The sequence below is a fragment of the Globicephala melas genome, chromosome 9, assembly GCF_963455315.2.
Source record: "Globicephala melas chromosome 9, mGloMel1.2, whole genome shotgun sequence".
In the NCBI taxonomy this organism is placed as follows: domain Eukaryota; kingdom Metazoa; phylum Chordata; class Mammalia; order Artiodactyla; family Delphinidae; genus Globicephala; species Globicephala melas.
The window spans coordinates 97,388,441-97,413,637 of NC_083322.1; positions in this window are offsets into that span (position 1 = coordinate 97,388,441).

Consider the following 25,197-nt stretch of genomic DNA (forward strand, 5'->3'; position numbering starts at 1 on the left):
CCCTCCTTGCCTTTTCCCTTTGGTAACCATAAGTTTGTTTTCTAAATCTGTGAGTCTGTTTCTATTTTGTAAATAGGTTCATTTGTATCATTTCTTTTTTTTTTAGATTCCACATATAAGGGATATCATATGATATTTGTCTTTCTCTGTCTAACTGATTTCACTTAGTGTGATAACTTCTAGGTCCATCCATGTTGCTGCAAATGATGTTATTTCATTCTTTTTTATGGCTGGATAATAGTCCATTGCATATATGTACCACAAGGAGGCGCTAGTTCTTGTTTCCCCTCAGCCTTTTCTTCCCCTTCTCTGCAACCTGCTGATGTGGATGGAGTCCCCCTTCTGCCAGACAATGCTTTCTGGACAACCTTTGTGTTTCCCTCACTTGCTGAAGTCTCAGCATGGCTTTTTTAAAAACTCAAATTCCCAAGTTTGGGAGTTATCCTGGGTCAGCTTTGTTTAGAAACCCAGCAAGCCTTGCAAGTGGGCCCTGGACTTACCATGAGACTCTGAATTTAGAGAGGAAAGTTTACATTGACTTTAAAAAATGGCAATAACCAATATCCCCAAAAGTGTCCAAGTAAGTCAAAATCTCTGTAGGTGCCCTAGGATGACATCATCTCAACAGCGTTCCAATTTGGGAAGTAAACTCATAAAGACATATGTTTGTCCCTGATTTGTGTTCTTCTGTCCTGTAGATAGAAGGGGATCTTTGCATGGAGGGGAAGTGTTAGAATTTTGTACTTAGCAAGAAAATGAAAATATGACATTTGCTTTTCACACTGTTTACTCAGTCTAGTGAGATAAATACTAGATAAGTTATATAAATACACCTCTATTTTTGATATTTTATAGAAAGATTATGACCAATTTATTATTCCTTTAAACACATGATGATTGGACTGCTTTCTACATGTCAGACACTGTTCAAAGTGCTGGAGATACAACAAAAAAACCACTCCGGCACGACCAGACTTCTTAGAGTTTAGATTCCAATGGCCAAGGCAGTAGATAAAGGGGTTAAATACACCCAGAAACAAAAATATTTAAAATTTTAACTGTGATGGAATTTGGAGGTAGACTTGACAGGATTACAGATGATTTAGATCTAGGGGTTAAAAAAAAGTCTTCAAAGATGTCTCCTCGGTTTCCACCTTGAACAATAGTGGTGCCATTTACCGAGGAGCAGGACTTTTATTTAGTGGGGGGTAACACCACGAAGTTCATTTGGGGTACTTTCATTTAATAATTCAATGATAAATACATCAATGATGATGACTAAAGGTCCTAGATCTTCATGTATTTAACCTTTATCATCATGGTAACAACATCTATTATTTGTACAGCACTTCACTCATTTGTTCAGCTAATATGCACTGTTCATGGCCAGGCACCTGGCCCAAAGAGGAAATGCTAGAGCACTGTGTAGAACCCAAGCACAGTTCAAAGGAATTCTACAACTATCCATCCCATCCTTCCTCATAACAGCCCTGGAACATAGGCATTATTATCTTCACGTTTCAGACAAGAGAACAGAGCCTCAAAGAGGGTTTGGTTGCTTCTTTCTACATAATTAACAAATGTTAATACATCAAAGCTAAGAACAAAGGGAATCTCCTCAGCCTGTCCAAGAGGTGACCACACAGTGACTCACCCTATGGTGGAGTCCTTGGGCTTGGCCACTCAGAGGTCACTCTTGTGCAAGATGGGTTCTCTACCTCAGGGACAGTAGAGGTACATCACAAAGCTATTCTGACGAATTACGACCTAAGTGTTAATATGATCAGGTGACAAAATAATAGGATGCATATAAAAGTGTTTATAAACTATAAAGTACCATAAAAATATAAAGGAATGATTATTGGGGGTTTGCAACAAAGAATAGAGACATTCTCTAGAACAGACAGTATTTTCAAATAGTCAACGTGGCCTTTCCTTTCAAACAGAAAAGCTTTTTTTGATTGTTTCTTTTCATGGGAAAACCACATAACCTTTCCAAAACAACTCTGAAACATCCTGAAACGTTTCAGTTGTACAGTCATGAACTGTGCACAGGAAAGACTTGGTCATGCTCTCTGCTGATGCTGTGAGTTGATGCCAGAGGTATATCATAAACTCATGCACCCATGCCAGGCTACCCCACTTAACCTTCTGAAATTTCACAGGCTTCAGAAGAAGCCACCAGCGAGCCTTCTTGGGGAGCCTTGCCCTTTCACAATGCTGTTTCCAAGAACAAATGGTCTCCACTAACTGGAATCCTACCTGTGATCACCTGAGAGTCATGAATATTTCTGCCATACCTTCCCTTCCTGAAATGAAATCCATGCTACTGAGCCTGGCATCAGAACTCACTTAATCTTACACAAGTTTAGAAGGAACCAGCAAATAACACAGATAGCAGGTGGGTGGACTGCACAGGTGGTAGGGGAATGATAACCAGGTGTCTTGTTTTGCTTTCTAAAGTAATAACACTTAGAACTTGAAACAGTTGGAAAAATACTCTTCCTACCCTTGGTATCTCCCTGAGTTCCCTTTTAATTCTGCAATCTCCAGCATGAGTGTGTTGGTCAAAAAGGCTGTGATAGAGCATTCATGCCAGAAAAAATAAGGAAAATAGGAGGTTGGCCACCCAGGCAGGGGGGTTTCTAAGTTGCCCACTTAAGATGACAGTACTAAGTTAGAGTTAGATTAGCAATAATTATTTCGGGATGCCAGGAGCTCGGGATGAGCCTGTTTCCTCAACTGCAAAACGGAGACAATAGCCTCTACCTTACAAGTTTTCTGTGAAAGTTAAATAAGGAAAGAAAAATGAAATCATCACAGTGGCCTGCAAGAGTAGGCACTAAGGGGAATTAATATCATTCTGTCTTATTACCACTGTTATTATTATTATTGCTGCTGCTGTTGTTATTGTTTTCTGGGAGGCCCAAACTCTTTTTCCCTATTCACCTAATTTTAGCTACACCAAGCATTACATGGGAAATGAATATTTGCATGAAGGAAAGAAATGGAAACTAGATAGGACAAAAACTCAACCCATAGTAAAAGTTCCCAAGGGCCAGGCCAATGCACCTCAGGCTTATTTCATACTTATTTATAACTCACATTCCTGCTTCTTTGCTGGCTCCATGTACTTCTCATTTGGAAACAGAGTTGCTGGATGAGGCTTAATTCTGCAGGGAAAATACCTTGATTTCAAACAACTCCAATTTCAGCCCTCGTGGTTTTTTTTTTTTTCTTCCAGCCCTTGTGTTTTTTTAAAGAAAGTTTTAAATAATAATATAATTCTTCAGGAGAGAAGACAGGAAAGTTTTACCCATGAAATAGTCATGGGGATTTGTCTAGTTTTAATGACCTAGAGAAAGTATTGTGTTTTTATTCAACCTGAGAACATTCAAGTCAGATTTAACAGATGACAACATGTGTTGTCTTAAAATACATCAACATGCTTAACACAATGTATATTCACAAGCAATATATTTTGAATAATAACTAAATAATATCCAAAATCATTACCTTTTTCCTGTCTCCTAATAATTAGGTTTTATATAAATTGAAAATCGACATGGGAACTTCTTGGAGCAGTAATACCATATGTTGTATTTCTAGGGTTTTGTTTGTTTGTTGAGTTAAAAAACAGTTCTTTTTCTTGTAAATTCAAATCCATTTATATTTCAAAGGAAATCCAATCCATATGTTTCTTATTTATTTACACTTACTGTAATTCATCAAAGCACTATTTAATAAGCTATTTAATGTCCAAAGAGTCTTCATCAAAAGATTGTTTTTTCAAGCCTTTCATCTTCTGTACCAGGAAGCTTTGCTTTTCTTTGAAACAAGGTTCTGAGTTTGGAAAAATGTGACCTTCCATTCATATTCTGAAATGTTACTAGGCATGTAAATTAAGTAAAGAGAAGTGTAGACTTGAACAATGCTTTGGTGAATTTAACGGGTTCCTCCTAAAACTGGGGTCAATTCAATCCCCCAATCTCCTTAAAATTAGTGGCTGAGGAGGTATTTTGCGGGGGTAAAGAGGAGGATAGTGACATCTGCTTTTATTCAACAATCTCTTAAAAATATTAAGCAAATACTGTAAATCAGATATTATCCAATATGTGTGAAAAATTACTTTGCTTTGTTTTTAATATAAAAGATTATCAAAAAGCATCATCTCAATTACTGGAAAATATTCTGCCTCTGTATGTCTGTGGATGTGTGTGTGTGTGTGTGTGTGTGCATTGTGTACACGCCTGCGTGTGTATGCATGTATGTATATGTGTGTGTGTGATACAGTGTTAAATTTCACAGTGTATATGCCTTGGATCAGACAGAGGAAGGCATTTCAGGATAACAAAACCCCACACTCAGTTTTTTCATAAGTGCTTTGTCAATCTCTCCCATAGAACCTAAGCCTAGGTTTTCTTTCATTTCTTTAATAAAATCTGGTTACCATCCTACGTTCTAGACCTTGTGCTGTGCATATCCCGCCTGTTATCACTGATCCACACAGGAACCCAGCTAGGGTATGGCCTGGCCAGATGGCTTCTTGGGGTAGACGGGGATGTGCGTAGCCTGGGACCCACATTCTTTCTATTGCCACCCGGGGCTCAGGTAAATGAGCACCCACTGTAGATTCAGTGTCAGTAATTTCGTAATAAAACTGATGCCCAAATGCACTGATGCCCTTCTGGAGGCCCCCTGCCCATGTCACATTCCCTTTAGGCTTCATCCTCCTGCCTGTGCCACGAGGACCCGTGGATAAATTCTCATCAGAGCCTCAGGCTGCAAGGAAGAGAGGATGAGGGGAGGCAGGAACAAATATTCTTCCCTGATGACGTGTGCAATTGGTTCACCTTCTTGAATGTGGAAATACGAATTTGGGGCCACAGTTGTTGAAATATTCATATCATGTGACCTAGTGGAACTACTCCTAGGAAACTAACAAAAATTCAGCAGATGCTGAAAGGTATACATATGAAGAATTTCGTTGCAGGATTTTACTTGTTTGTTTATGAGATGTTTCTTTTTGTGTGTGTGGTAAGACCACTTCCTCTAAGGTGTATCCTCTTCACAAGTTTTTTTTTTTCTTTGTTCTCTTTTTAAAATTTTTAATTTTATACTGGAGTATGGTTGATTTGTAATGTTGTGTTAGTTTCAGGTGTACAGCAAAGTGATTTAGTTATACATATACCTATTCTTTTTCAGATTCTTTTCCTATATAGGTTATTATAGAGTATTGAGTAAAGTTTCCTGTGCTATACAGTAGGTCCTTATTGATTATCTATTTTATATAAAGTAGTGTGTATAGGTTAATCCCAACCTCCTAATTTATTCCCTCACCCCCCCTTTCCCCTTTGGTAACCATAAATTTGTTTTCTAAGTCTGTGAGTCTGTTTCCATTTTGTAAATAAGTTCATTTGTATCATTCTTTTTAATAAGTGATATCATGTGATATTTGTCTTTCTCTGTCTGACTTACTTCACTTAGTATGATTTTAGTGCACAGTGCAGTTGGTTAATTAGAGGCACAATGCTGTCCAGCAGATATCAAGTACTAATTCATCTTGCATAACTGAAACTCTATACCTGATAAATGATGACTCTCCATTTCCCCCTCCCCCAGCCCCTGGCAACCACCATTCTACACTTTATTTCTACAGTTTGACTATTTTTAGATTCCTCATATAAGTGAAATCATGCAGTGCTTGCCCTTCTGGGTCTGACATATTTCACATAACATAATGTCCTCCAAGCCTGTCCATGTTGTTGCAGATGGAAGGATTGTCTTCTTGTTTAAGGCTGGATCATATTGTCAATGAACATTTAGATGTTTCCACACCTTGTCTATTGTGAATAGTGTTGCAATGAACGTGAAAGTGAAGATTACTCTTTGAGATTCTGATTTCAGTTACTTTGGATATACACTTGAAGGTGGGATTGCTGGGGCATAATGTCTTGCGTTCTGTTTTTAATTTTTTGAGACACCTTCATGCTTTCTTTCACAGTATCTGTATCAATTTATATTCCTGCCAACAGTGTACAAGGGTTCTATTTTCTCTACATCCTAAAATAAGAAAAATAAATGTATCTCTAACATAATGTGAAATGCCAGGCATAGCCACAAGCTGGACTATTAAATATATGAAAAGTAGAAAATATGAAACTATGTAAACATTTAACTACTAAAAGAACATTTAAAATATCAAATAACATATATAATTTAAAATACATAGACATTTGTGGGCAAAGTAATATGTAGGTAATATATTTTTCTGTTAAGAGGCCATATAATGGGTAGTTTCTGAATTTCTTAAGGTTAACCAATTACTTCAATAAAAAATTTAATGTTTTCACAAATACTTAATAGGAAATAAATGTTACATTATAATAAATTTCCTGGCTCAGTAAAATATTTCAAGTAATGCCACGATTTGGGTATTTTATCCTTGGAATGCTAGATATCTTTTTTTCTGATGATGATTTCTCCTTTGCGGCTTTTACAGGATTATGGACACAACTAGCACTAACATAATGAGAAAATATGGTTTTCTTCAAAACAAAGTATTAATAATAATTTAATACATTTGTGTTTATCTTTATATATAAAGACTTCCAATATAAACACATATTTCAGAAAGAAAGAAAAGACTTCTGAGATTAAAAACATGAAAGTGCTCATAACAGTAAATTTTATGAACATTTCACAACCCATTTTACACACAACCCAGTTTTCTGAATCTTGGCTCTCGGGCCATGGAGGGCTAGTGGCAGAAAGTGGGAGTGTGGCCTGAGGTGTGGGCTGTCTCTCTCTAACTCACTAGTGAGCTGTCTTCAGTTTATTCTAGATCTTGAAATCTCACTGTACCTTTTTCTCTCCATTAGTGAGAAATCCATCCTCAAAAGCTAAGAGGAAGTCTTTGAAATTTAACAATATGAGACTAATTGTCTTTTTAAAAATCACATAGCAAAATTATTTACTTGGGTAATGTGAGCAAGAATTAAATGAACGGCAAAGTCTAACTAGATTTTCCTCTTTCCTGGACTAGTTAAGGCTATGTTAGACTAAGTTAGCACAAAGATACATGAGTCTACCAAAGAACTTCAAACCAGAGATGCAAGCATGACATAGGAAAATCAGATGGTGCTCATAACTATGGAATCATTTTCAATGGAAATAAGAATTTCTGATTTCTAGTTTATTGTTATTATGGTTGTTTTGCTTTAAATATACAGCATACCGGTTTCATTCATCCATATCTCACAGGCCCTACAGGTACTTCAAAATAAAACAGATTGTTAGTAAGCTGTCCTATAATTAAATATAAAATTATTTTCTTCTTTATTTTTGCCTTTCTGTGTTTCTCTCCACTGGTCATCAGCTTCATGAAACTCTGCAGGAAGGCAGCTTGAAGCACATCTGGGAGTTCATTGTGTCTTATATTTTATGCCTTGTGGATTTACTTTGCTTCCTACTGAAATATGACTCAATACTTATTTCACTGAAGGTCTGCAGAGATGTAATAACCCCAGATGTTGTGTAGAGGAGATGCCCCTATTTCATCCCACACCTGAATTTTAGTTCGGTAAGATACCATTAGTTATTTTCCCTGGGCGCTCTTGAGATAGTAATCACATCGTGTGGCATTTGCTTTTATTGATGAGAAGTCTGATCTCATTTTGAACACCATCATTTTCCCACAAGTTTTCCTTCCCTCTGGAAGATTTGGAGTTTTTCTCATTGTTTTTGACTGTGCCAAGTCCCACTCTAGGGTGTCTAGGTGTGGATATGATCTTGTTTAATCTCCTAGGATTCAGTGTGATCCTTTGAGAAATGTTTTCTTTACTTATACAAAATTCTCATTGAAAATGTGCATCCCTAGTTATCTTTTTTTTTCCCTAGTTATCTTTAACTTCTCCATCTGCATTTCCTATCAGATATGCATTGCCTCTTCTCATTCTTTCTACTGTGGAAGTAAGCATTAGGTTAAACTGTACAAATCTGTCCAGATGTTCATCAGGCTTGAATAAGACACACAGGAAAATCCAGCGGAAAATTTAGCAAGAAGAAATATTTCTCCCAAACCCACGCTGTGTCCTAACAACCCCCTTCTCTGAGTGACTGTTGCTTTCCTACTCACTGAGGAATGTCATTCTCTCAAATCATGGAAGTCTGGCTGTTTGAAATCCTATCAGTAAGAATGAAACTCCTTCTTGTCTGGAGGATATAAGTCATGTTGACACATAGACGCCATCTCAATCCCCAGCCCTGGTGCAGGGCTTCAGACAAGGGGCTTCTGATCACCACATTCCAAGTCTCTTTCCTTGGCAGTTTCCAAGGCAGCAGGGCCCTGGATCCACTTCGCAGTGCAGACCTGATGCTGAGTGCTTGGAAAGGAGCCCTGATCTGCTTTAAGCCTACCCTAGGTCCTTCAAATTTCACCTAAACCCCAGCTTCCCACAAATCCTGCAACAGCTCTATGCTGGTCTTTGTTTGGTGGGAAATCACACATTCCCTCAAGTGTGCAGCCTCCCTCACTGCCTGATAATAATAATACCAGGTACACCATTTATCAGGTAATAAATGAACCAGATTTTGTTGGACTGCCGGTTTGCCTTTGGTTGAGTTTCATGATCGGGCTGGGCTACCACTATGTGTTCAGTTCCCCTTTCTCCTATGTATTCATTCTCCAATTAACTTCAATTTACTATTAATTTTTCTCTATTTTATTTTATTATGAAATACACACACAATATATATATAATATATAAACCATATATAATACATATAAACTACACATCCCCATTTAAATATTAATAAACAGACACCAATATACCACCTGTTGAGCTTAACAACAGAACCAGTGTTTATGTTAGATTTACGTTCTTTAATTTTATATAATTAAGTCAATAAGTCTTTTTCCTTATTCATTACCATTTTTATGTCTTGTCTTGAAAAAAAAAAAGACATTTTTTATGTCTTCTTTTTCCTCCTGAAAGTCATAAAAGAATTTCCCTATGTTTTCTTCTAAAAATTTTAAAGCTGTAGCATCCTTATTTAAGAATTAAATCTATTAAGAAGTAATTTTTTTGAAGCAGTAGAAAAAATTCTCCAGTATCACCATGTTCCTCATTCCAATTCCCCCCTAGTCTGAATGTCACTTCTGTCACATATTTATTTTCAAAATATGCTTGGGTCTCTTTGCAAACTATTCTGTTTTATGGGTATATTTGTTCTATACTTATGCTTTTAACATGAACCTTAATATTTGAGAAGACAATTCTTCACTTCTAATATTAATTAGGAATTCATAAAATAATTCGAATCAACTCATCGGGTTCTACAAAACATCTTGTTGGGAATTTGATTGGGATACCTTGAATCCATAAGTCACTGTGGAAATGTGCCTACCTTCCAACACTGGATCTTCATGAAAACCTGTGTCCCTCCTTTCACCTAGGCTTCCCTTACTTTCTTTTAATAAATTATAATTTTATACATATAGGTTTGCTAGTTTTTGATGTCCATCCTTTTAAGTATTAAGTGTAGCTATAATAAATAATATTTTCAAAAATTATATTTTGTAATACTTTTGTTTACTCTTTTGAGACAAGCACATGGATTTTCTCCTTTATTCTTTTAAAAGCATGGATTCTATTGATGCATTTTCTAAAAGTGAAGCAACTTTGTAACTCTAGAATAATTCCAACTTTCTTAAGATGTAACATCTGTTAATACATTGCTGGATTTGGCTTACTAATATTTCACTTAAATTTTTGCATATGTTTTCTACCTATTTAAGCTATTTTTGTGTTTTATCAGTCTTTAAAACACCAAAACTTTGTACACATGATTCAGTAACACTGAGGTCTCTGACACACATTAAGGAAAAGGATTATCAGAACTTCTATTAAATATGTTTTGCTTCCACAGTTTTGAATGAGATAGACTTAACTGCTTGCTCACCTGATTTTTTTTTAATCTAAAATGTGTGAGCCCATGAAAGTGAGCTTCAGTATGTGCATCAGTCCTTTCTCAAAATTCAGCAAAATTTCAGAATATTTAAGGAATTTATTTTGTGACAGTTCTGTTACTACATACTGTTAATTTTCTTCACTACAATAGTTTCATTATTTTACTTTCAAACTTTCTTTGTTTTCTTTGTTTCCTCCCCACACCTTTTTAAAATAGAGACTATCTTTTTCTTCAACTAGAAAATTTGAGTCATTTACATTTATTGGGAATACAGTTATATTTAAGTTTACATTTACGTTTACCTTGTTACTTTGTTTTTCTTCCTTGTATACATTCTTTAAAATTTTCACTTTCCTTGTTTTCTATCTACTAATTTTGAAAGTTGTTTTTTTCTGTTTGCATACACTAGACATTTTAATATGCATGATTAACTTAACAAAGTCTAATTAGAAAATATATTTATCTTTTCCCAAAACAATACAAGGCCTTCTGATACTTAATTGCAATTATCCCTGTCTTGATTTATGGCTTACACTAGACTAGTGTTTTAGATTCATGTTATTTCCTAACTAACTCTACAGATTATAAACTATCATAAATATTGTGATTTTAGGTAGTCAATATTTATTTAGCATATTTAGTCAATATCTTTTATAATAATAAAATATTAATAATTATAAAATAGTATTGTTATAAAATATTATAAATAATGATATAAATTTAAGTAATAAATATTTACTGTATTACATGCTAGTTTTTACTTTTATGCATAATTGCATGCTTGTAATTTTTTCTCCATTCCTTTTTGCATCTTAGATGTTTCTTCTATCATAATTTACTTTCTTCTTGAATACATATGTTTTAAAAATTCTCCTTGAAAAGGCATATTGGTAACATCAAGTTTGCAATGTTGTCAGAAAGAGAAATTTAAATTCCTTGTTCAGATGTATCCAACAAAATAATCATGTCAATTGAGATTGAAGGTGTTTTTAAAATTATAATCTTCCTTTCTAACATAATTTTAATCTTTAGTTGAGTGCACACACACACACACACACACACACACACACACACACACACACAGAGCCGCCCGGGGGTGAAATCTTCTGGGAATGCTGACAGAAGTTTGGGAAGCCCTGCTCTCCCACTGGAGAAAATTCACAATTGACTCTCTTAGGACTTAGATTCCAAGGTGCACTACACAGCATTTTTTAAACTCATAGGATTGGGTGCCATACACTTTCTAGAGATAAAGGTAAGATTTCAGAGTAGAATTTTTCATCAGAATTAATTAAAATATATTTTAAATCCCCCTCCCATCTCTTAGCTCTTACGGTTTAAAAACGTTTCCTTTCAATTTCTTTGAAACATCCCTGAGGGAATAGATGAAAAAGAGAAAACCTTCCAGAAACAAGCCAAAAGAATTAGCAGTGTTGGGTAAGTGCTTGCTTTGGACCAGCTATTTTGCCTGATCTCTGACACCTACTTTAGTTTATGATGCCAGGGCCCAATCTCCTGAAATGTCACTGTGTTTTCTCTAAGTCTGTAAAAGTCAAGTCCAAACATTGCATTTTAGAGTGGATAAAGTTATGTAACATACAAGCGCTCATGTTGAAATGTGGTTTTTTTCAGTTGTAGATATCTTTAATATTATTATTACCATTTCTAATGCAGTAACTTCACTAAATCACTTAGGGTATTTGAAACGAGTTAGACACCCCTCCCCCCTCCCCAACACTCTGTTCCAATTCCAGGTCAGATCAGGGTGAGAAATAAAACATAACTCTTCTCTTTCCTAGTCATGCTTTGTTTGTATGCCAGACACAGAAAAGAGAAGTACTCCAATTGAGGAGGTCATGTTTTCAACCTTCTTGGAATTATAAACATATGATATTCCCGTAAGAGAATTACTAACAAGGCTTAGAAAAATGTCTCTAAAATGTGGCTGCCAGGGCCACTCATTCACCCATTGGCCACAAAGGCCCTGAAGGTCACAGCAGCGGGACCTGAGGCTCTCCAGGTAGACAGCCTACCCCCACTCAAGCCCGGGTCCATGCCAATGGGCAAGAGAACATTGGCCCTGCAACTTTCTGATTCAGATACAGCATTCACCGCAGCCAGAAGAGTTGTTAGTAATTGTAAAGAAATACTATGAAAACTCCTGAATTTCAAGCGAAGAAGAGAGAGGACGGAGTAGCAAAATAAGCACTGGCTCCGGGGGAGGCATCCAATTTCCTATGGAAGTGATTTCTGCCCCATCAGTTGATGTGTGATTCGGGAGATGGCATATTTTCTCTTGGGCTTCATTTTCTTTCTGTCTGAAATTAAGAGGTTGTGCTGGTTACTAGTATGGCACCTTCAGGCTCTATCATATTACGATGTAAATTTAAAAACGAAACAAAACTGAAAATGTAGAGACGTAGCCCATGGACACCAGTGACAGAGGTTCTTCTTCTTCAGATATGTGGAGGAGCTGAGCCTGACAGGTCCAGACTGGGTGGAGGAGCAAGACACTCAGACAGACTTTCTTCATGCTGGCACTTTCCTCCTCATCCATAAACCCAACAGGTGAACCCTAAGAAGCCTTTGGCCAGCTGGATTCATATAACCCAAATCCAAACAGGTTACAAAGTAGCTCTCCACACTCTGTAGTCAGCCAGCACTGCACTTTACATTTTCTCTTTCATGAGCAACAAATGTGAATTCAGTGTTGATGGTTCCAAAGCTCTGCTGCTTCTGGGTACTCTTTTAATCCCCCTCCCTCAACTTCCATCTTTCTCGGGAATGTTAAAGGTGTTTCCGAAATACAGTGAGCTCTCCAAACGTGGTTGACCAAGAAGGGAGTGACAAGGGGGTGGTGACCCAGCCTGTCAACACGGCAGCAGACCATGGAAATCATTCTTCCTATGACACTGCTTTTTTATTTAAGAACATAGATCTCCAGAGAAGAGAAGTGATGAGCCCAGAGTCTTTCATGGTGCACAAAGGAAAACGCCAAGCAGAAACTCAAAGCAAACATTCATCACAGTGTCTACACTGTGATGGGACTACACAGCTCTTTCAGAACTCATAACTGGATACCCACATGCAACAAATAATAATTTCACTACATTATGAGAAGCATTAGGCCACAGTTGTGGATACACAGTTGATAGAATATAAAGGGATGAACTATGGCTGCTGCAGATGATCAGCAAAGTGGTCGTCTAGGCAGAGAAGACAGAGAAAGTGAGGGGAGAGGAGAGGAAAGGAGGGGAGGGCACGGGGGAAGGGAAGGAGGAGGGAGAGGAGAAGGGAGGGAAATGGAGGGCAGAGGAGGGGAGAGATCCATTGTATGTGAATGGAACACTGTAAACTCATGGAGACCTACAAGAAAGGGCATGTTGATGAAAGAGCTGGTGAGTCTGAGAAGTAAGTTGTACGCAGCGAGGTAGACCCATTTGCAGGATCATCTGAGAAGAGGTTAGGAAGGGCTTTGAATGGCAGGAAAAGGAGTAGACTGGCTCACGTTGGTAATGGGCAGCCTTGGCAATGTTTTAACCAAGAGAAGATATTTTATAAGGAAAGACCCCTCTCAGACACCAGTAGAGAGGTGAGCTGGGGAGAGGAGAGGAGAGGCAGGAGGTGTGGAGACAGAGGCTGCTGCAAACACTACTAGATGAAGACAGATGCAGAGGGCGTGTGACCTGAGCCCCCAGGGTCAGAGCCACTTGGAGCCCTGGGGTGCACTGCTCTGCCGTCTCCTAGCCGTCAACTCAGACTAATCTAACAGTGAATGTCAGTTTAGCCTGTGCAGAAAATGACTCTGTATTGAGATATCTGGAAACTTACAGGCAGAAATAAGAGAAGATCTGCTCTTGGAGCATCACAGTTGAGTTGTAAACCTAACTGTAAACAAAGCCAGCAGCTGATTCAAATATAAAAATGCATTTAGTTGTGTCCTGCATGTGGGCAACACAGTGGGGAAAAGAGCCTTGGAACTGAGCAAGATTGAGTTTGAATAAAAGCTGGCTGTGAGATTTGGGGCAAATTTCCCCATGTATAAAGTGGGATTATAAATAAAGCCCATCTGAATTTGCAAGGATTAAATTAATATTACAATTCATGTACAGGGCTTCCCCAAGTGCCTGGCACCTGGTTGGCTCCCACAAAACACCCGTGCCCTTGTTCTTCCATTCTTCACTCTGATGTTCTCCCAGACCCGGCCTCCTTCAGGAGTCTCAGTACAGATCCCCTTTCAGTGCCTGAATTCATCTCCCACTGGTCCTCTGCTCCTCTTGATTCAGGTGGCACCTCTGCATTGTTCACATCTCCTCTTGGAGTCGGCTCTTCTGAGAAGCTGTCCAAGATGGCCCCATCTAAATCCTGTACCCTCCTGTCCTTCTCTCCAGCAACATCCTGTTTTCTTCCCTTGATATCTCTTAGGATAATGTATACTTTTACATTTATCTGTTTTATTTCTCATTTATGCATATTCCTACCATGAAGATGGTGATTATATATATATATATATATATATATATATATATATATGCAGAGAGAGGAAGAAGACGTTTATTTTATGGAACTGGCTTGTGATTGTGGGGATGGGCAAAGAGGAAGTATGCAGGGCAGTCTGGTGGAGTGGAAGCTAGGACAGGTTTCTCTGCTGCAGTCTTGAGATGGAATTCCTTCTTTGGGAAACTTCAGTCTTTGTTCTTAAGACCTTTGACTGAATGGGTGAGGCCCACCCACATTATGGAAGGTAATCTGCTTTACTTAAAGTCCACTGATGGTAAATGTTAATCAGGTCTGCGAAATACCTCTACAGCCATATCCGGACTGGTGTTTGACCAAGCAGCTGGTCACCACGGCCTGGCCACGTTGACACATGACATTAACCATCACCTGTGACAGCTGCCAAGCCAGCACATTCCATCATGCCAGCACAGAGCACATGACCCTCGGCCTGCTCATCCAACCCTGTAGGGTCTCTGAGCCCAGAGGTCCCCTTAATGCATCTTGTCTTCTTTTTCCAGACTACATTTGGATTCTGACTCATACATGGGTGACGAAGAAGGCACCGTCCCTGACATTTCCCTAGTGTATAATTTCCCTTTTGTGCAGCATGGAACAGCCAGTCACTTTGCGGTCTGACCGTCAGGATTTGAGCTCCAGTCACTTGTCCAGCTTGGTTTGCGTTTGGAGAAGTTTTGGTTCCCCCCAGAGCCTCGACCTCCTAGCCTGTGAATGGATGTAGCAACATGGACCCAAGGGCTTGAGTGGGACGCTGCTCATCCTTCTGTTCATGGTCTCGGCTCTCCACTCACATTGGTTGCACTGGACGTGCTTGGAGATAGAAATTCAGTCACATCTGGGGGCTTTTATTATGTTTTTTAACATCTTTATTGGAGTATAATTGCTTTACAATGGTGTGTTAGTTTCTGCTGTATCACAAAGTGAATCAGCTATACATATACATATATCCCCATATCTCCTCCCTCTTGGGTCTCCCTCCCTCCCACCCTCCCTATCCCACTCCTCTAGGTGGTCACAAAGCACCGAGCTGATCTCCCTGTGCTATGTGGTTGCTTCCCACTAGCTATCTATTTTACATTCGGTAGTATATATAAGCCCATGCCACTCTCTCACTTAGTCCCAGCTTACCCTTCCCCTCCCCATGTCCTCAAGTCCATTCTCTATGTCTGCATCTTTACTCCTGTCCTGCCCTTAGGTTCATCAGAACCTTTTTTTTTTTCGATATCATATATATGTGTTAGCATTTCTTCTCTGTCCAGAGCTGCACTCAGCCACCAGAGCAGGTGATGGGGGACCCACATCCCCAGGATGCTGTGAGAAGGTGGAGGCAGGCCTGAGCCCACTGGGAGGGAAATGACCCCTTCAGTGATCTCAGAGACCCCAGACCCACCAGACCTGCTCTGCAGCTGACCCCCTCCTCGGCGAATCCCCCATCTCAAGTTTCTGGGAGACATCTTAGCAGGCCAGTTTCCTCCTCTACCCTCCCAAGCTTTGCTCTAATTAAGAGCATCAGCTGCTACCTCAAGTGTGGGTTAAAAAACAAAAAGAAAAAATAACATTTAAAATGCTACTAAGATCAGAACACAAGATTATTATCACAGCAAATGGAACCTGAACTTTGGCCTTCACTTCTCCTTCATTCTCATAGTAAAAAGGGATTAGCCCTTTTAAGTCAAGTCATTTTTAAAAGAAGACAAGTATCAAAAGTGTATGGCCATGGAAATGTTTGAAGTTTCTAATGTCCTGATAGTTTATAAACTCCAATTCCCACACATCACATAAAAATGATGAGCTAACCCACTTTTAAATGAAAAAAAAAAAAGTTTGGAAGAACTGTTTACACCTCTGTTTGCTTGTTGGGAAAGACTTGAGTTCTGAGGAGTGAGAATGCTTGCCAGGCCTGCAGGATTACCTCAGTGGGTCCCTCGGGCCATGCCCTCCCCAACAGAAGTGACCCGGGAACTGAGGCTCAGAGAGGGGTTCAGATGGACTTTCATTGACCTATTTTTGGTCTCATTTATTTGGTGAACATTTACGGAGCATTTGCTGTATGCCAGAGATTGTGTAAGCCACTGGGGAGACCAGGGTAAATACGCTGCCAGTTCCACCCCGAGGAATTCACAGATGAAGAGACAGAGTCTGTTTGATTCACAGCTGAGATTGCGGTTGTGTTACCCAAGCGATGACAGAGCTCTGACAGAAATCTCCTGTGAGCACCACAAAGAAAGTTCTCACCCAGCTGCAAAAGACCAGCCACTGCTCCCTACAGGAGACAGAAACCTGAGGGTGGAGAACATCCACACTTTCAACAAGATACATTAGGGCGGGGGATCTACTGCGTTTCAGGTGAAAGATCATCGAGGGCAATGATGCAAAGTAAGAAAATATGATAACCTCAGGAGGGCGTTAAGAGCTCCCCAGGATGGGACATTAATGCTGGAGTTGGGGCAGCAATGGTGAGCTGCAGGCATGAGCGGATGTAAGTTTGTAGACAACCTTATAAATAACTCCACAGAGTTAGAATTTTCCTGCAGGCAATGAGGAACCACTGGCCTGGAAGTAAGAGGGACAGACAGAAGTTCATTTTAGAAAGAGACTTTTGGAAGCAGAGAGAACAGATTTGTTAATGGCAGGACCAGAGCCTGAAGTCAGACAGCAGGCTGGAGAGAGAGAAAAGAGGCAGAGTCCCAGCCAGGAAGGAGATGCCGTGAGGGCAGGAGTGTGCAAGAGGTTGAACCTTGCCACTTGGTGGAGGGTGGGATGCTGGGGGAGGTAACTGGGGGCTCAGGGAAATAGGGCTCAGCCATGCCAGCCCAAAGGAATGGCCTCTGGGAATGCAATGCTCTGATTAGTTGGGAGTAAGAATAGGATACCTGTGAAAATACTTGTGGACAACAGCCCGGGAGATCCTGGGGACAATTTCTGGAGTGGCACTGGGTGATGGGCTTCAGGCTTGTCACTGGCTCTGGGAGTATGTCTCTCCCTCTCCAGAAAATCCACCAGTCTCCCGGGAATTGCATGGGTGAGATCACACCCTGACATGAGTCAGGATAAGGGAATGTGCCTGGTTCCGAAGCCAGAGGTCTTTTCTGCAAGTTAAACATGATGGGAAGTGGCCTGTTCCAGTAAACGAAAAGCATGGGCAGTGATGAAATGCATCCTCTGCCCCAGTGCACAGGTGTTGGAATTTCATCTCCCTTTGAGGCTGCCGGCTCCAAGAGGAAGAGTTTCCTTTTCTTAATTCACTAGAAACCTGAAGAGTTCCCACACAAAGGGCTGATTCTCATCAACCGAAGAATGCAAGAATCTACCTATATTCGTTTCCTATAGCTGCAATAACAAATTATCTCAAATGGAGGCGCTCAAAGCAATATACATTTATTATCCTACCATGCTGTGAGTCAGAAGGCCAACATGATATCACTGAGCTAAAATCAAGGGGTTGGCAGGGCTGGTTCATTCAAGAGGTGTATCCATCTTCATGCTTCTTTCAGCTTCTGAGGCGCCCACATTCCTTGGCTTGTGGCCCCTACCTCCAACATCAAAGCGAGCAACGGTGGGCAGAACACTTCTCACGTCCAGCCACTCTGCCCTCTCTCTTCCACTGTCAAGGCCCTTTGGGACGGCATTTAGGGTCCACCTGGCTATTCCAGGATCATCTCCTCATCTCAGGATCGTTACCTTAATCACATCTGCAGAGTCAAGCAAGAGCCAAATAAGGTTCCATATTCAGAAATTAGACGGGACACCTTTGGGGACTGTTATCACTAGAAAGGTCAGACTCCAGAGTGGATTGCTTTCCTACAGCGATGTAGTTTTGAGAAGGAGCTCCAGCAAATGTTTCATGTTAAGGGAGAAAAGAAGATTAAATTTTATTAAAAGAAAATCCATTTTCCCAACAGGAAAATTATGTCCCTGTATTCTGAGAGAAAATGGGGTTAGTAGGACCAAAAACCTCATGATTCGGGTCTCTTCCAGGTGTGGTTTCAACGCACATCCTGGGCTCAACTAGCAAAGCTCTCGCGAGAAGCTGGGCAGCCCCCCCTTCCCCTCCATCACCTCCTTGGGTGTTGCAGGTAAACCCGCAGCATCAGCACCGAGGCTGGAACACAGTGTGTACCCGAGTCAGGGCTGGGCAAGTGCAGACTGGGCGACGCTCCTGGCCATGGAAACCAGAGAACCCACAGCAGGGATCTTGGAGGGGGCGGGGGGGGGCGCCCAAGTGGGGAGGAGGGGGGCTGCCAGAAAAGCTCCAACAGCACACAGGAGCGAGGAGACAACCCAGGGAGCTGACGTAGGAGATGAAGTGACCGGAGCCCAAAGAGCCTGAGCTCTGTGCTTGCAAAGGGGAGCTCTGTGCACGAGAGGGTCGCAAACAGGGGCCGTCTGCTGGAAAGGGGAGCACTTGGGTGCTGTCTGCAGGAGAGGAGTGCTGCTGGCAGGACGTGGAGCACGGCAAGGCCCATCTACTGCCGAGGGTGGAGGAGACCCTGCTCTCACCCTCTTCCCGTGCATCCCACAGGATACTCCTGGCTGGGAGGCCTTGGGCAGGCCAAGGGCCTGTGAGACAGAGCAGAAACTCCCTGCCTTGAGATGAGGGGCTTGATTGTCTTTTATCTATCCTGCAAACACCTCCAGTCTCCATCTGGCCACCTGACCTGCTGGGCCCGCCGACCCTCGACATCTCCAGGCAGCAGGTGTGACGGGGCATTTCCGGGGGCGGTTGCCTGACTTGCAAGCCTGGCTCCCCTACACGACAGTGAGCTGGTTCAGCTACCGCTGCCCCTTCAGAGGGGGCTTGAAAGTGAGGATGGTGCACAGCCGGGCCCCAGCCCCCCTAGAGTGGTGATGAGGGGAAGAGAAATAAACTTGCGTTGAGGCTGTTTGTTGCCAAAGCATAACAAAGGCTGTCCCACCTCTTCTGCGAAAAATTACAACTAAAGCAAATATTCACATCTGAAATCTCCCCTAGAAGATAAACTTTTTAAGCCAAGGAATTAAAGATATGTTGTATATTCAAGCTCCAGGTGGGATAAGCCCACACGTTACTGCCGTTGGTGCTAACAGTGTGAAAAATTCTACTTTCAAACATGTCTTTAATGGGCATCTGTTACTTTTAGAATAAACCTCAAACAAGTAACATTTTTTTTTTTAAAAGCTATTACTGATAGTACTTGTCAGGGACTAGACTAAGCACTTTAGATACAATCCTGCCTTTAACCACAGCTGTGTAAGAAAAGTGGTTTCATTTTCCCTAAAGCACATAAGAAAAAAAATAGTATGAAACCTCACACAAATCCAATAGATGAAAATTCAGATAAATGTATTCATGAACACAGATGTAGCAATAATAGATGAACATACTAGCAAACTGAATTAAACAGTATGCTAAAATACTAATTGTCATCATCAGGTAGGTTTTCACTAAGGAATGAAGAGACCACATTACATTTTTGTATTGATAGACCACTTTTAATAGTTAATTTTGCTAATAAAAGAAACTTGAAATAACCAGATATCTAGTCGTGATTAAAAAATTATTAAACGTGGAACGTGATTAGGAATGTCTATTATACAGCAACAGACGGTATGCTTTGCTGTAACATAGTTAAAACTCCTTTATTGTAATCAGAAAATGTTAAGAGCATCCTTATGGCTTTTTAATTTTATTCCGGAAGTGCTAGCAAGAGAAACAAGGTTGAAAAAGAAATAAGTGCTGGAAAGGAACAAATAAATATTATCATTTGCAGAATATATGATTATATAATTGTTTACTTAATATACTCAAATAATACCATTAGATTTTTTTTACAGAGTAAGACATAGTGATCAGAATTTTTTAAAAAAAAGGGAAAATAATAGCTTCATTGTATATTTCAGCAGTAATTATGAAGATATTCAAATGGAAACAAAGGGCATTCCTAATTACAGTAACAGATAGATCTGTACTGTGGAACCACATTCAATAGGAAAGTTTAGGGTTCATGTGGGGTGAACAAAGAGCATGTCCAGGGGTTGGAAGACTTACTATTGTAAAGGTGAAAATCCTTTCCCAGTTAGTGTTTAACACAGGCCCAATCAGTGGGATCGCTTGGGAGATGGGATGGGGAAAAATTGCCAAGATTATTCTAGTATTTATGTGGAAAATACATAGTATACAATTTCAAAAACATTTATAGTAGTTCTCTACTAGATCCTAAACAACCTTGTTAATATGTAACTATTAGAATTCTGAACAGGAATAGACAGAGATACTTATACAATAGAAGCCAAACTATATATCCTGAGTATAGATGAACTTCACACAGAATGAGGAGAGTTTTAATAATGATCTGGGAAGAGCTGGATAACTAAGCGTAAATAAATCAGTTGAGAGATTTATAATCTACCATGTCTCAACAATAAGTTTATTTTAAAACATCAAAATAATAGCAACTATAAAAATAAAGTTTTAGAAGAAAATAAGGATGGATTTGTATCCGACCTTTTTTTAAACTCTTTTATCTTTGTTATTTTTTTGAATTTTATTTTATTTTTTACATAGCAGGTTCTTATTAGTTATCACTTTCTACATATTAGTGTATGTTTGTCAATCCTAATCTCCCAATTCATCCCACCATCCCCATCCCCATCCCCGCTTTCTCCCCTTGGCATCCATACATTTGTTCTCTACATCTGTGTCTCTATTTCTGCCTTGCAAGCTGGTTCATCTGTACCATATTTCTAGATTCCACGTATATGTGTTAATATCCAATATTTGTTTTTCTCTTTCTGACTTACTTCACTCTGTATGACAGTCTCTAGGTCCATCCACGTCACTACAAATGACCCAGTTGTATCTGAACTTTGATGGGAAAAAATCTTTCAAATTTAAAAACAATGGAAAATACTCAAAAATAAAATATACACATGACATACCGAGAAAGAATGCTCAATAGATATTATAGATTAGGCACACATAATACATAAAGAGGTCTAAAATATATAAGATCAGGAACAGCTCCCCTGCCCCGACCAGAATGGAGGCATAAAAGAATAAATACAAATGGCTAAAAAATATATATGAATAAGTTAAAAGTCACTGGGAATTAAAAATGAAGTTCACTAGAAATTAAACTTTAACACTGCTAGAAGTACACATTAAAAATTAAATTAATTAGAAATTTCAAATGTAAATTAAGAATTGGATTCTTTTCTTAGCACATCAGAAAAGACTAGCTGATCCAATGTTGATATTAATGAACAGGGCCTGTTATAATCTGAGAAACATACTGGTAGAATGAGCCAAACATCTTAAAAATTATATTCTTTAGGCTTAGTGAATCCACTTTTTGGTACCTCACCTAAGTAAATAGGAAGAAGTCTTTAAACACATCAAGAACCATATCAAAGAGTTGTTTTTAATAATGAAACACTGGAAAATCCAGCAACAGGTTTTCCATTTCTGGGCGGAGGAGATGAGTCTTTCCATGAAAAGGGGCAAACTGACTTGTTTATATTTTATTTTCACGTGACTGTATTATGCTTGCCTTTCAACAACCTGGTTCGTTTTGGTGATCTGTGGGTTACCTATGGCCAAAGCCACATCCTTAGCCTTGTACATTCACTAAAATAAAAGTAATAATGGCCACCATTTGTTCAGACCCACATAGCAGGTACTTTGCAAACATCCTATGATTTGATCCTGACTATGATTATTTCTCCCCAACACTCCTGCGACCTGCAGACATCAGCTGGAAGTCTGGGCCTCTCTTCAGCACTTTCTTCCTTCCCTTTCTGTGTCTTCTTCCTTTCAGATACCTCCTGGTGGCCTCCTCGTGGGGTACTCTTTGAACCCCTCACACAAAGGACGTGGAGTTTCCATAGTCCGTGCAGTTGAAAGGAGGGAAATAAGAAGAATGGGCCAATTAGAGACAAGCAGTTTGATGAGACAGAAGGTGAGGAAATGGCATGTTTAGCGCATTCAGAGAAGGACCTGTTCTCTGAGGCAGAGGAGAATCAAGGCAAGAATTGCAGTGGAGGGCAGTTGGTTCTTGGACCTCAGGTGGGAGGATAGGAAAGTGGTATTTCTAAGAGAACAAGGTAAGCAAAAGGTTATCTGGAGACCTGTATAAAGCCCAGATCTCTATTATTTTTCACTAGCACCTACAAAGTCACTAGGATTCCATTTAGCTGTGATTTTAGAAGTGTCCTCTCTTAATTGATTCAGAGTTGTAAGAGTATGTCTAATAATTCATGTCATGCCTTCTACTCTCCAAAAACCCAATAACAACAACAAAAAATTCTGCCTTGGATCATGCCCATGCTCTGCTTCCAGAGGTCCTGAAAATGAACACAGACGGTGAAAGCAAGAGAGAAGATGGGCCAAGCATGAGCTATCCTTGACGATGTGCCAATTCAAATTTATTTATCCCTGATAATTACAGTAATTTTCACATCACAGCTTTACTTGGCATGTCTATTGTTTCCTTCTGTCTAAAACCCTGATAACACCTTTGAAGATAACCTACTCTACTCATTTTTTTCTCAGAGCCCTGAGCTCAGGAGCAAGCTATGCATGCCTCACACATTAAACAGTCAAACTGGCTGCCTGAACCATTTACCTAAGGAAAATCACAAACGCATCAGCTCCTCCAGGGCACTGTTTGTGATGGAACTTTTCATCACGCTCATGAAGTCGCAAAACGCAAGTCTAAAGATGGATTTTCCAAGAAAGGAATGATCATTGCAGAAATAATTGGTGCCAGAGCCTAGGGGATGAAAGAGCAAAGCTGGAAATCTTCTGTTCCTTAGCAACCACCTTCTTATTTTATATTTAATTCAAGATTAGATGTTTGCACCTGTAGGTTGACTAGATATTTGCTGAAATAATGACCCAGTGAATGGGTCTCTGGCATTCTGGATCCAGCTCAAGATGGATTGATCTCCTCAATTTCTGTAGAGATTACTGGCCTCCCTCTGTTGGAGGCAGGGAGGCTTAAATAAATAATTACACAGTACATATAAATAAATATAAAACTGCAACTGTCCTAAATAACACAAGATTCCAATGTGCTATAAATGTACAATGTGCTATGGCGATATAGAGGGGGAGTAGAAACCCCTAACCCAGAGATACCAGGAGGGAATTCTTCCCTGAAGAAGTGATATTAGATTTTTTTTTTTTTTGAAAAGAAGACAGGGCTTCCCTGGTGGCACAGTGGTTGAGAGTCCGCCTGCCGATGCAGGGGACACGGGTTCGTGCCCCGGTTCGGGAAGATCCCACTTGCCGCGGAGCGGGTGGGCCCGTGAGCCATGGCCGCTGAGCCTGTGCGTCCGGAGCCTGTGCTCCACGACGGGGGAGGCCACAACAGTGAGAGGCCCAAGTACCGCAAAAAAAAAAAAAAAAAAAAAAGTGGCAATCCAACACTGATTAGATTGAATTAATTGGTTGATGGTAGGATGGGGAGTAGATTGGAGAGAGTGGTGTCTAAGAAGGAAAGAACCTACATTGACCTGGGGTGGGGAGGAAGCAGGGGGCCCACCACAATGGTGAGCCACGTGGCTGGCCCCCAGAACAGAAGGGTTGAGGGGTCTTGTGGGGCATTTGAAGATGTGTCTTCTTTGTCTTGAGTGCTGTGAAAATTTCTCGATATGCTTTCCCAAGGACACTATTGTACGATGATTTGTATTAAAAGTTAACTACAGCCACAAAGAAAATAGATGGAGGGAATGCAGCCTTTGTAGGGTGACCGGGGGTGGGGCTTCAGAGTGAAGGATGTAGACACATTTAGAAGAGACCTAGGAGTAGAATCTTTAGGAATTGAGAACAGATTTGATGTTCGGTGAGAGGAGGAAGGTGTGAAAGTTTTCCTGGTTGGAGGAGTGGACTTGCCTTCAGGGAAAGCATGAACAGGATAGTTTCTATATCACTGTTAGTTGTATTGCAGAGAGGGTGTGTCAGAGCAAGATTTTGAACCCAGTTTTTGATATGTTGAGTGCAGATGACATTGGATCATCTAAGGTAGTGGTCTGAATTAAAACGTAATTTTGTAACCTGTCTCTTCATCGGGAGTAATTAAAGCTGTGGGATAAGACATGATGGTTAGAAGGACTGAATAAAAAAGAGGAGGACGGCTCAGGAGGATACCGACATTTGGTAGGCATATGAAATAGCCTGAGCTTTCAACAGACATGGAGAATGTCAGCCAGAAAAGTGGATGGGAGAAGGAGACAGGAAAGTAGGGGTCAGGGAAAGGGAAGCTGGTATTTGAGGAAAGAGGTGTGCCCGTGGGTCAAGGATGATAAAGCTTGACAAAAGTTAAATTGATGTTTGTAAAATTATTATTACAGAGTTTACTGTTGACCTGGAGCTGGGAGTCTTAAACATGGTGTATGTCTGTGTCACCAAACTTCAACAGTATGCTCACTCGACAGACCTCTTCTCAGAATAATGCTTCTAAATGAATAAAATAAGGTGCCGAACATTACAAAATAAAACAATCATATTGAAATTGAATTTCAGTTGTAAAAATATTTCTAATTGATCTTTGATAGCAACACTTGTACTATTAACATTTTAAATACCATCATGTGAAAGTAATGATAAAGTGATATTTTGAGACTTTTGCAACAACTATAGTGCAATATAAATATATCTCTGACCTATACTTGTGGCAAAAACAAAAATGATGCAAATACCTTTGTGTTTGTTACCTATATTCACAA